Consider the following 13,472-nt stretch of genomic DNA (forward strand, 5'->3'; position numbering starts at 1 on the left):
TCCTTTACTCTTTTTCTTTTTAATTTGTTTCACATGAAAATAAACTGTTTAAGGTGCTGGAGAGGATGTGGAGAAATAGGAACACTTTTACACTGTTGGTGGGACTGTAAACTAGTTCAACCATTGTGGAAGTCAGTGTGGCAATTCCTCAGGGATCTAGAACTAGAAATACCATTTGACCCAGCCATCCCATTACTGGGTATATACCCAAAGGACTATAAATCATGCTGCTATAAAGACACATGCACACGTATGTTTATTGCGGCACTATTCACAATAGCAAAGAGTTGGAACCAACCCAAATGTCCAACAACAATAGACTGGATTAAGAAAATGTGGCACATATACACCATGGAATACTATGCAGCCATAAAAAATGATGAGTTCGTGTCCTTTGTAGGGACATGGATGAAACTGGAAAACATCATTCTCAGTAAACTATCACAAGGACAAATAACCAAACACCGCATGTTCTCACTCATAGGCGGGAATTGAACAATGAGAACTCATGGACACAGGAAGGGGAACATCACACTCCGGGGACTGTTGTGGGGTGGGGGGAGGGGGGAGGGACAGCATTAGGAGATACAACTAATGCTAAATGACGAGTTAATGGGTGCAGGAAATCAACATGGCACATGGATACATATGTAACAAACCTGCACATTGTGCACATGTACCCTAAAACCCTAAAGTATAATTAAAAAAAAAAAATGCTCTTAACAGAGACCTCAGCCTACCAAGTAGTAGGATTAGCCTGCTAATCACCATCCTTCCCTTTATGACTTTAGACACCCCAAGCTTGTTGCCACAGCTTTTCCCACATTACTACTAAGATCTGAAAGCATTTTTGCTTGCTTGCTTGTTTTAGTGGCTGTGAGGACAGTCACCTGCATGGGCAAACCTGCCATTCAAGTCCATTCTTTTTGTCATTTGCCACTTTAGTGATGAGCTGTGACTAAGCATAGGTGTTGTGCAGACCAAGAAGGATGATAAGAGGCTTCAGGACGAGTTACAGAAAGCACAAAGGCACGAGGAGACCAGGAAATAGAACTTTGCTTACAGAACTCATTTGCCTGCCTTTATGAGCAGTCCTGGGAAACCTGCTGGTTTCCTTGCGTCTAGGTGAATTTCAACAGAGTTACAGAGACGGGATGACTTTCCAACACTGTTGCTAAGACAGGGCTATACTTCAAAACTTAGGAGACAAGAAAACGAAGAATCTTTTTCCTGGCACCCCCAACTGTGAACTGACAATTTGTTAATGACACATTAACAGCCAACAGGAACAGAGCCCACTCACCTACTACTTATGAATTTGCTGAACATAACCCCAATATTCTCAGAAAATGAACTAAAACCATGATGGACAAGAACAACAAAAAAGCCCTAAGAAACACAACTTCTAATTGTCTCTCAATGTCCATTTCTAAGCTTATTTTAATGAAAGATTTCCAAAAATTCACCTGTGTAATAGCTATCACTTGTATTTCCTGACCTCTTCGGAGATTAGTGTAGCCATGTGACTAATAGTATAATGGAATATGAGCAGAAGTGATGTGCAGCTTTCAGGTAACTTCGTTAAAACACAGGTTCTTCCCCTGGACTGTCAAAAAAACCATACTAATTGAGAAAAGTGTTAGGGAAAATGCAAAGATAGCCTTTGGAATCCCAGAACTGTTCCAGCTGATAGAAAAAATACTTTCTATCTCGTTTGAGCCACTTGGGTTAGGTCTCTTTGCTAATGCAGCCTAGTCTATACTCTGATTAATACAGCAGGCAAAGCAGAAAGCAATGCACCTAAGATAACTAAGCTATCAAATAAGGAAAATAAGCAAAACATTCAGATGAAGTGTTCCTAGAAAACCAGTTACTGGACAAGAGAGCTTTCACTTACATCAAATGCCCATTCAGAGACAATTTTTAAAGGTAAAATGTGAGGGTGTAATTTTTCTTTTTTTTTAAGATGACGTCTCAATATACCACCCAGACTGGAGTGCAGCGGCGTGATCATGGCTCACTGCAGCCTTGACCTCCTGGGCTCAAGGGATTCTCCCTCCTCAGGCTCTCAAGTAGCTGGGACTACAGGTATGCACCACAATACCACAATGCCCAGCTACTTTTTCTTTTTTTTTTTTTTTTGTAGAGAAAAGGTCTCGCTAGGTTGCCCACACTGATCAAAAGTGTCAATTTTAAATATAGAAAATGAATTAATAATTACCACTGTGACCTGAGTCAGAAGGCTGCAAATGAAGAGAAAATAATAGCTCAAATGGACAAGAATATACATTCTAAATTAAGACAGAAAGAAGACACAAAATGTTTTTAAGCAATAAACCTTATAATAGATAAATCTAAATTGATAATGATGGTGTGGCTGAAACTTTAAGGGCTAAATAATCACTCTGAAATAAAATGGATTACAGATGGATTAAAACGTCTATACCATCACAATTCTTAGAATTAGCTGGGAGAAGGGGAGTTTAATGCATTCTAAAGACCTCATTTTGTATCACGATAATGTAAATAACTGGGGACTAATACCCATTGGTAAAGGGGCAATGCTGATATCTTGATTTTACTTAATTTTTTAAAAGTCTTTACATAAAGTAGAAACAATAAATTAATAGCAACAGATAAAACATCAAAAGTAAAAAACAGAAAATGAAAACACACTATAAAATAAACAGAAAACAAAATAAGGTAGAAGGCATGGTTTAAGATATTTATGTTGACTGAGTTTTGATTTCAGTAACCCAGTTCTCCTCCTGGATTAAGAATCAAGTCCCATGTATATGTTGCTTAAAATAAACTTTCAAAAAGATTTTTAGCAATTTAAATATAAAGATACAGATAAGGTGGATGTTAAAAGGATAGAAAAAGATATATAATGAAAGAGTACTCATAAGAAACCTTGAATGACTATATAAATGTCAGACATAATAAACTTTAGGATAAGATACACTACTAGAGACAAACAGGGTATTTTATCCCTCTCAAAATCCTAATTCAATTTTTGTAGGAAGTATCATGCTTACTCCCAAAGTTTCATGGAAGCAAAAGAGACATATGATACTCAAAACAAATTGTAAGTAGAGGACCAAATAACATTCTTATTACTTAATTTTAAGTTCCACTATAAAGCTACAGCAATAATCAAAATAGTGTGGTATTCACAGAGCATAGACATATAGGTTAATGAAGCAGACTGAAAAGTTAAGAAGTAGACCAACAAATATGTCATAAATTGGTTTTCAACAGAGATACCAAAGTGATTCACGGGTAACAGTATTCTTTTAACAAAAGCTGCTGCAACAAATGAACACCAGTGTTGGGGGATAGGGGGTAGAGGGTACTTACTTTACAGAATAGGCAAGCATTTAAAAAATGAATCATTGTCCTAAATGTAAAAGTAAAAACTAGATGCCACAGAATTTTGTTTTTTATTTTCATTTAGTTTAAAATATTTTCCAATTTTTCTTGTTAATTTTTTCTTTGACTCTTGGGGTTATTTAGAAAAATGTTGTTAATTGCCAAATATTTAGTATTATCCAAGACATCTTTCTACATTAATTTCTAACTTAATTCTGATTTAATTAAAACTATATCCTGTATTATCTCTTTTGTTTAAAATTTCTAAGGCTTGGTTTATGGCCCAGAAATTGGTTCTTTTTGTTAATGTTCCCCGGACACTTCAATAGTATTATACTGTTTTTATTGTGTAGCTTGTACTACAATTGTTGATTGGATTTTTAGATTTGTTCAAGACTTCTATAGTCTTACTAATTTTTTTCGGGTCTACTCAAATAATTATGGAGAGATGAGACAGAAAGAGGAGGAAAGAATGTAGACCATGCAAACATTAATCATAAGAAAACTTGTCAAATGGGGTATATTTTTTCATCCCTTTGCTTCTAACCAGCCCATGTCTTTAATTGAAGTGTATTTCCTGTAATTACCATGAAGTTGAATGTTGCTTTTTACTTAATCCGAAAGGTCTCCCATTTATTTGCATATATGGCCTTTTACATTTAATGAAATTATTGATGTGGTTGGGGTTAAATACACCACCTTGCTATTTATTCCTTCCTCTTTGTGATTCTTTTTTAAATTTTCCTTTATTTTGGATTAACATAGTATTTTTACTATTAAATTTCATTTCCACTCATTAACTATACTGCTTTCTGAAAAATACATATTCCTATTGTTTGCTATAAAGTTTACCATATGCACCCTTATCACAATCTAACTTTAACCAATATTATACATCATGAAAAATGTACACATAATAGTGTATGTATAATAGTACACATCCATTTGCTTCCCTTTCCTCCACTGTGCTGCTGTTATTCATTTTACTTGCACATATATTACAAAATACAACTTACATTATTGTATTTTTGCTTTCAAAAATATATATTAAATTACAGAAACTAAGAAACAGGAAAAATCTTTCATGTTTACTCACATACTTACTATTCCTGGCACTCTCCATTCCTTTGTGTAAATACACTTTTTTCTCTGATATAATTTTCCTTCTTTCTAAAGAAACTACAAATATATCAGTATTGATTATTCTGAAGAATTTTTTTCCACCTTTATTTTTGAGTACTTTTCCCATGGGATATAGGTTTTGTTTTGTTTTTGTTTTTTTTTTCACACTTTAAAGATGTAATCCTTTTTTTTTTTTTTTTTTTTTTGTGGCTTGCATCCTTTGTGTTGAGAAGTCTGAGAAAAAAAATTTCTTTCCTTTGTTGCCATAAGATGCATACTCTTTTTTCTTTGGCTGCTTAAAAATGTTTTTTTCTGTTGCTAGTATTCAGTAACTTAGTTACAGTGGGTATTGTGTGACTTTATGGTTATCTTGTGTAAGATACTCTTGGATCTTTTATATTTTTTCCAAATTTAGAAAAGATACCTACTTTTCGCAAATGTTTTCTGTTTCAATTATGAACACTCTTAAACTTCCACTATTGCCTTAGATTTTACTTTTTAAAGTATTTTTCATTTTGTAATCCAGTTTGGATCATCTTTATTGCTATGTGTTTTGAGTTCACTGATTGCTTCTGCAGTGCTCAATCTGTTTTTAATCCCGTCTAGGAAATTTTTTAACACCTGTATTTTTTAAGCTCTGAAAGTTTTGTTTCTAGTTTATACGTTTCTTTTCTCCCTTCTTCATGTTCATGCTTTTCTTTAAATTCCTGAACATACTCATAATTAACTTTTTAATTCCTTGCCTGCTCTAATTATATCATCGTTTTCATTTCCAGGTCTACTTCTATTGACAATTTTTTTTCTTTTACTTATGGTTTACATCCTCCTGCTTCTTCTGGTGTCTCATACATTTTGATTGGATGGTAGAATTTGAATTCTGCATTGTTGAGTGCTGAATGTTGTTGTCTTGCTTTAATAAGCATTGAACTTCATTCCAGAAAGCAGCTAAAATATTTACAGATGCATTTTATGTCAAGTGATTTAAAAAAAAAAATAGCTCTGTTTAGATTATATCTACAGTAGTTTTACTTTAAGACTACTTTAGTTCCACTAGTAAGGTGTGACATTTCTGTAGTCTATACCCTATGCCTTGTGAATTCAGTGAGGACTCTCCCCCCTGGGGGGTTGAAACTCAAATATCTCTCAGCCCTACGTGAGCTCTGGAAATTGGTCAGCCTACAGCCTCATAACATACTTTTCCATATCTTCTGAAATTTTACCCTAATATATGCACAGCTTCATATTCAACAAGAGACTCAAATGCCCCAATAGTATCTATGAACCCCTTTATCTATGTAGCAGCCTCTACTCCAGTATAGCCCCCAGTTTCTCTGATTTTTGTCTCTCCAACTTGGTAAGACTCTCATGCTTTGCATAGGTTTACTCTTCCTACACTAAATTACAGAAATTCTTCCAGGAAGAAATCTGGAGTCAACACAAAACTCATCTTATTTCCCTTATTTCAAGGATCACAGTTCCATATTGCCTATTGTTCACTTTCTAAAATTTTTCCCCATTTTTCTATTTATTTAATCTCAGGGGGGTGGTATGTCTGGACCCATTTACTCTATTTCTAAAATAAAATTTCTAGAATAAACTTTTTAAGTTGCATCATGGGTATGAGACATTCTGAGGTTAGGGTAACTGTCCTTCAAGATGCATTATACACCACAAAAAGCTATTAAATGGTCCTGCATTCTTAAATAGGTAGAATGCATGTGTGTTGGAAATAAAAAAGTAGAAGTTGAATGAGCATTCCAATTTCTCTACTAGTTATACTTTTGTAGAATTTGGTCTCTCTGTCCCTGAAGTTTAAGATTCTGCAGGAACCGACGACTGGTTTCCAGGAGTGTTCTGTGCTATTATTAAGACAACACAGTAAGGATTACACTAAACCTAAAACCATGGCTGCTTCCTGGTCATTTGGAAGACTTTATTCCAATAAACAGACCTAACAAGGACTTCCCTTCTACCATCAACATGAGTATCACAAGGCTTCTTACTCCACAATGGGTACAACGTCAACTATCTGAAACCAAGGAGAAGCCCCAGGGGGGTGTATACTTGCCTCCATGCTTGGTGATAACCAGGAATGTGCAACTGAAGAAACTACTTCTTATCAAGGGCAGAGCACTATATTCAAGGTCTCAGATCCCTCAGAGATAAAGGCGTTCTTTCTCCACTGGGTGAGCAACTACCATGAGAAGTTGCGCTCGTTTAGGGGGAAGAGTATCTAGGATATGTATGAAAAGATAGAAATAGTATCAATTATGGCTGCGAGAACAACTCCAGCAGTGGGACTATATCTTGCCATATTAGCCTTCCTGTTGTAAATCATTTTTAGAAATCATGACTGCTGATAACCTTGAAGAATCAGTATTAGGAAATAGTGGAATAATTGTGGGCCATAGGTGGCTCTGAGAAGAGCAAGGAATACCCTGAAAGATACTCTCAGTGTGATCCCATTCACCTCTACACACTGAAGGCAATTACTATGAACTCCTGTGACTCTCTGCCTAGAAAATTTTTCCTTGGCTGTTAAAATACACCTTGACCATCTTCAAGACAAGTTGAAAGGGCAGGGAGTCAGTTTGCCTGAAAACAGACCTCAATCAATGTTAGAGGAGTGAGCAGTTAAATGTGCCAGCTTTCTCCCACCTAGTCTGGGATGCCTCTGAGGCCGGTTCTTTATTGTCTCCCTGAGTTCTTAGTGAAACTGGTCTCAATTACTCACAATCATGATTGGCTAGATTACGTGTCTTTTAGTTGCTTACTTCCCTTCCTTGGCTTACATCCTTGTTTCTTTACCTCCTTCCTGACCCCTCAGAATCACTTTCCAAATGAGCTACTTGCACCCAAATCCTCAGGCCAAAACCTGCTCTTGGGGAATACAATCCATTATACTATTTATTAATTGATCCCAATATATGGTGCAATTGGCATTGCAGAAATGTGAAGCAAGCGTAGAATTTTCAGTATCTAGGCTAGGACAATTGAGCATCATCTGAAAAACCAAAAAGAAAGATACCTGTTTCTGAAAAATTCAATTCCAAATGGACCTGAATTTAACTGAGTAGAAAACCTTAAACATTTTCAAGAGAGAATACAGGACACTATCTTTATTGCATTTTCAAGGAAAGTGGGGGGAATATATTTCATAGACATGTCCCAAATTTTGAAAACCAAAAGGAAGAGACTCACAGTGGGAGAAGACATTTGCAACACAGGATCAACAGCCAGAACACATTAACGATTCCAGTAACTCAGCAAGAAAGTAAAAAAAAAATCCAAAGGAAAAATGGGCAAAAAAAAAAAAAAAAAAAAAACTATTATTTTGGAAACCTGGGTGGCAAGCATCAATAAAAATACCCCTAATCCAAATCTTGTGGACTCACAGTATTATACATGCAGTGTTTTAAATCTATTGCTGTAATGGTTTAAATCACTTGCTTTCTTCACTTTTTGCTGAAAACTTCAGAAGTAAATGAAGTTCCACTACATAGACTTGCTTTATAGAAATTACATAGTAGGAAAAATTCTTATTTTTAAAATAAAAATGTGTCCTGAAGCTTTTAGTAGAGACATTTTCAAATTGTTGAACAATATGGCCAGTTTTAAGTAAAAAAAGAAATCTCCCAAATGTAATACATATTCTGATATAAAAGAAAATAGTACTTATATAAACTGAGTGATAGAGATATATGTTGCCATAATGGTAAGCGAAATAGAGAATCGAGTTGTCAGAATGTTTTTTGTTACAAATATTAACAGCCCTTCACCCTGTTATAATATCTTTAGAAGTATATTTTCATCTTTCATTGTATTATGAAGCATTGCATATCTTAGCCTTCCTTTGATACCTAATAACTACCTTGAGTTGATAATACACTTGTTCATCTTCCAGAGATTATACCTTTCTAGCTCAGATAAAGTCTTACACTGAGATTCAATAAATCCAAATAAAAGAAATACTACTACAAGGCTTAATAAAGTTCAGTAACTTAATTCCTAAAAACAGGTCACAAAAAGCTTTTTTCTAGCACAATAGATATTTGTATTATGCATTCCAAAACCACCTTCTTAGAAAAAACATTCCAGCACATTTGTTTCATTTATCTTCTTATAAGGAGAGAAATGGTATTAATTCTCAACTTCAACAGAAGATGATTTTAAGTACAATACAAAGGTGGCTGTGGTCAAACAGCAAGTCTGCAAGGAAGCTAAAACATGCCCCTTAGTCTCATGACTTTTAACATCAAGCTCTCGTCAAGAAGGTTTTGTTTATCTGTTTGGGGATGCTGTTGTGGTGGTAGTCTACTTCTAGTTCAAGAATCCTTGTCTTGAAGTTGTCAGGCCTCTGAGCCCAAGCTAAGCCATTATATCCCCTGTGACCCGCATGTATACATCCAGATGGCTTAACTGAAGAATCACAAAAGAAGTGAAAATAGCCTGTTCCTGCCTTAACTGATGACATTTCCTTGTGAAATTCCTTCTCCTGGCTCATCCTGGCTCAAAAGCTCCCCAGCTGAGCATCTTGTGTCCCCCACCCCTGCCCGCCAGAGAACAGCCCCCTTTGACTGTAATTTTCCACTACCTACCCAAATCCTATAAAATGGACCCACCCCTATCTCCCTTTGCTGACTCTTTTCGGACTCAGCCCACCTGTATCCAGGTGATTACAAAGCTTTATTGTCACACAAGGCCTGTTTGGTGGTCTCTTCACACGGACGCGAGTGAAAGAAGTTTTACACATTATCTTGCTGTCTCTAAACCAAAACTGTGTATAGCAATTTCATCTGTCCTAGTTTATAGAAATACATCACAAAGTCATGTTAAGAAATGTTTCATGCATAACAGGCGATGCTATGGTTTGGAAATGGGTTGTGCCAACCAAAACTCATGTTAAAACTCAATGGCCAGTATAACAGTGTTGGGAAGTAGGGCCTACAATAGGTGATTTGGGGTCCTTAAAAATGAATGAATGCCTTTCTCAGGAGACTGGATAAGGTCTCACAATACTGGTTTAGTTATCACAGGAATAGATTTATCTTCACAAAGTGACCTGTTATAAAACAGGTCAGCCTCCTAGGTCTCATTCCTTTCTTTCTCTGCACACACCCATTTCTCTTTCCATATTTATGCCATTTATGACACAGCATGAGAACTTCACCAGAAGCCAACCAGAGGGAGCTACCTGACCTTGAACATCCCAGCCCCATTGCTTACTCTCCTTCCTTTTTGTTTTTTCCTTTTTTCTTACCCTCTCACTTGCTCTGCCCCTTTTAAATAAGTTCTCTCTGTGGAATAATAGCACAAGACACAGATCTTACTGCAACTTGTGTAGTTTTTTTCGCAGGCATATCCTCAACCTTGGCAAAATAAACCTCTAAATTAATTGAGATCTGCCTCAGCCACTTTTTGGTTTAGAGTAGCAACAGAAAATAAACTAAGACATAAAATTGGTACCTAGAAGTGTGGCTGCTTCTCTAGCTAACACCTTAAAACGTGAAAGTGGCTTTGGAACTAGGTAATGGGTAGAGGTTACAAGAGCTTGGAAATAAAGGCTAGCGAAAGCCTAGAATGCCGTAAATGGAATGGTAGGGGTCATTCTTGTGAGGGCTTAGAAGACAAGAAGATTAGGGAAAGTGACTGTTCTTAGAGATTACTTAAGTGGTCACGACCAGAATGCTGACAGAACTGTGGACAGTAAAGGACATTCTAATGAGGTCTCAGAGGGAAATGGGAAATGTCTTACTCAGAACTAGAGTAAAGGCCATCCTTGTTAAACAGCTGCAAGGAACTTGGCTGCACTGGGTCCTTGCCCCAGGGCTTTGTGGAAGGTGGAACTTCACAGTGATGAACTAGGCTATTTTTGTGGAAGAAATTTCTAAGCAAAATATAGGAGGAGTAGGCCGAGCACGGTGGCTCACACTTGTAATCCCAGCACTTTGGGAGGCCAAGGCACGTGGATCACGAGGTCAGGAGATCGAGACCACGGTGAAACCCCATCTCTACTAAAAATATAAAAAAATTAGCCGGGCGTGGTGGCGGGTGCCTGTAGTCCCAGCTACTCGGAGAGGCTGAGGCAGGAGAATGGAGTGAATCCGGGAGGCGGAGCTTGCAGTGAGCCGAGATTGCGCCACTGCACTCCAGCCTGGACGACAGAGCGAGATTCCATCTCAAAAAAAAAATATATATATATATATACGCATATATATATATAGGAGGAGTTGCATGGTTACTTTCAACTGTGTACAGTGAAATGCGACAGAAAAGAGAAGCAAAGAATAAAGATGTGAAAAATTCGCAGCCTGTCCATGTAAAGAACAAAAAAGCATGTTGAGGAGAATAAAACAAGGGTGTATCCAAAACACCAGTTACTAAAGAGAATCATACTAATATAAGGGAGCCAGAGGCGATTGATGAAGACAGTGAGAAAAAGACCCCAAATGTATTTCAGAGATCTTCTAAGTTGCTGCTCCCGTCACAGACCTAGAGACCTATAAGAAAAAAAATAATTTTGTGTGACAGGCCCAAGGTGCCCTCCACAGCCTCACTGACCAGGGCTTCCTCAATACGCTGCTCCTTGCATTCCAGCATAACACTCTTCAACTGTTACAACTTTGGTTCAAGTTCTTCTAGGTGCCTCTCCAAAGCATGCAAGCTGTAAACCTCGGCAGCAACACCCGCATCATCGCTTTTAGTAGGCCCAGATAGAGCTTGTGCGGCATCTCTGGAAGGTGCAAGCAGCAAGCTTTGCTGGTGTTTCTAGGGTGCAGACACGCAGATTGCAAGAGCTATGCAGACATGCTTTCCTCCACTTAGATTTCAAAGGATGCTGCAGAAGGCCTGTGGGCCCAGGAAGAAACGCACTGCAGGGGTGGGGCCTCCACAGAGAGTCTCCACTAGAATGCTCAGTGGAGTTATGGGGGCGAGGCTGCCAACCTCAGGATCCAGACCTGTACAGTCATTGGCAGTGTGCAACACGAGCCTGGGAAAACTGCAGGCACCAGTGTGCAACTGCAACCTCTGAGAATAGCCATTTAGACTGAGCCCAGCAAAGCCATGGGAGCAAGGCTTCCCAAGGCCTTGGAGGTCCAACCTCCACCCCAGTGTGTCCATGAGGTGGTACACAGAATGGAAGATTACTCTGAGATTTTAAGATTAAATGTTTGCCCTGCTGAGTTTTAAACTTGCTTTGAGCCAGTTACTCCTTTCTTTCTGCCTATCTCTCTGTTTTGGAATGAGAGTATTTATCCTATGCCTGTTCTGTCATTGTGTTTTAGAAGTAGATAACTTGTTTTTAATTTTACAGGCTCACAGCTGGAAGGAGTTTGCCTTATTTCTCAGATGAAACTTTGGACTTTGCACTTTTGGGTTGGTGCTAGAATGCGTTAAGCCCTTTGGGACTAATGGGATAGAGTGATTGTATTTGGCATGTGAGAAGGACATGAGTTTCGGGTGACCAGGGGTAGAATACTAGGGTTTGCCCCCACCACAACCCTTGTTGAAATTTAATTGCCACTGTAAAGGTGTTGTAGGGTGAGGCCTTTAAGAAGTAACTAGGTCATGAAGACGGATTAATTTATTTCTTGTGAGACTGGGTCCATTGTTGTGAAAATGGATTTGCTTTCACAGGAGTGGGTTGTTTAAAGTAGGTCAGCCTCCCTTGTCCTCTCCCTTTCTTTTCACATGTGCTTGCTTCCCCTTCCCCTTTTCTGTGATGCTATGAAGCAACACAAGGCCCTTGCCAGACACCACCACCATGACATTGGTCATCCCAGACTCCAGAATCATCAGCCAAATAAATTCTTTTCTGTATATATTACACAATCTTAGGTATTCTGTTACAGCAACAGCAAAATGGACTAATACAATACATAAGAAACAATTCATGGCCAGAACAAATTGTTCTGTGTTGCTGTTATTTTCTAATTTCAGGTTCTTGATATTAGCCCCTGCCATGCATAACAGGTTCAGTTAGACCACATAAACCTACACTAAGTAGATGCTGAAAACTAAACTAGATTTAACAGATACTACCTGTCCGGATACTCTGTGCTGTGCTGTTGGTACCACAAGATATTTTGGAGGTGAAAAGGCAATTATTTTGTTAACCAAGAATTAAAGTTGTATTTTTGCCTGTATTTCTAAAGTTTGAGGAGGCAGACAGCTTAATATATTCGTTTTATGTTATATATTGTTATTACAATTGTAATTATATGTTAATATGCATAATCATATTCACTTAAAAAAAAGGAAAGATAGTAAACAGTAACCAGGGCTGCATGTCAAATGTAAATAAACGACAAATTCATATACATAGATTCATTTTTTTAAGATAATTTTGTTTTAAATGTGATACATGCTTTAAGAGCTTTAATTTTAAAAATATGGTTATTCAAGTTAAAAAATAAAATTCAGTACTCTAAATATTTATTTTTATACATTTTTAAAATCGGAAGGCGTATCTGCTTAGATTAAGAATCCTGTATTATTCTGAGTTTTGCTATTGCAATATAGCACATTCAGTCCATTTATATATGAGCATTTTTTGAGGTAAATTATACCCCCCTAAATAATATATGCTTTCAAGATTAAGCAAATATGGTTGATCAAAAGCACATAATATTATAGCAGGAAGAATCCTCGCATTTAAAAGCTGAGAAATCAGAACCCATGGAGGGAATTTCCTATTTCCCACCTCCTTTTCTCTTTTGACATGAATTTCATTTTAATCTCTTTCCATATAACACATATTTTTTCATATATACAGATAAATATTTATTGAAAATTATCTATGTCTAGTCCAAGACACTAAAAAGAAAAAAAAAGAGGAAAACAAAATAAACAGAATAGTTGCCCTATAGAGTTTCCTAAGAAAAAAAGAACATAATTATAAGTACAGTCATTCTTTGGTATTCTTTGATATCACTGGGGATTAGTCCTAGAGTTCCTGACAGTGGATATCAAAATCT

Source organism: Hylobates moloch, unplaced genomic scaffold, assembly GCF_009828535.3.
Source record: "Hylobates moloch isolate HMO894 unplaced genomic scaffold, HMol_V3 SCAFFOLD_8, whole genome shotgun sequence".
Classification (NCBI taxonomy): domain Eukaryota; kingdom Metazoa; phylum Chordata; class Mammalia; order Primates; family Hylobatidae; genus Hylobates; species Hylobates moloch.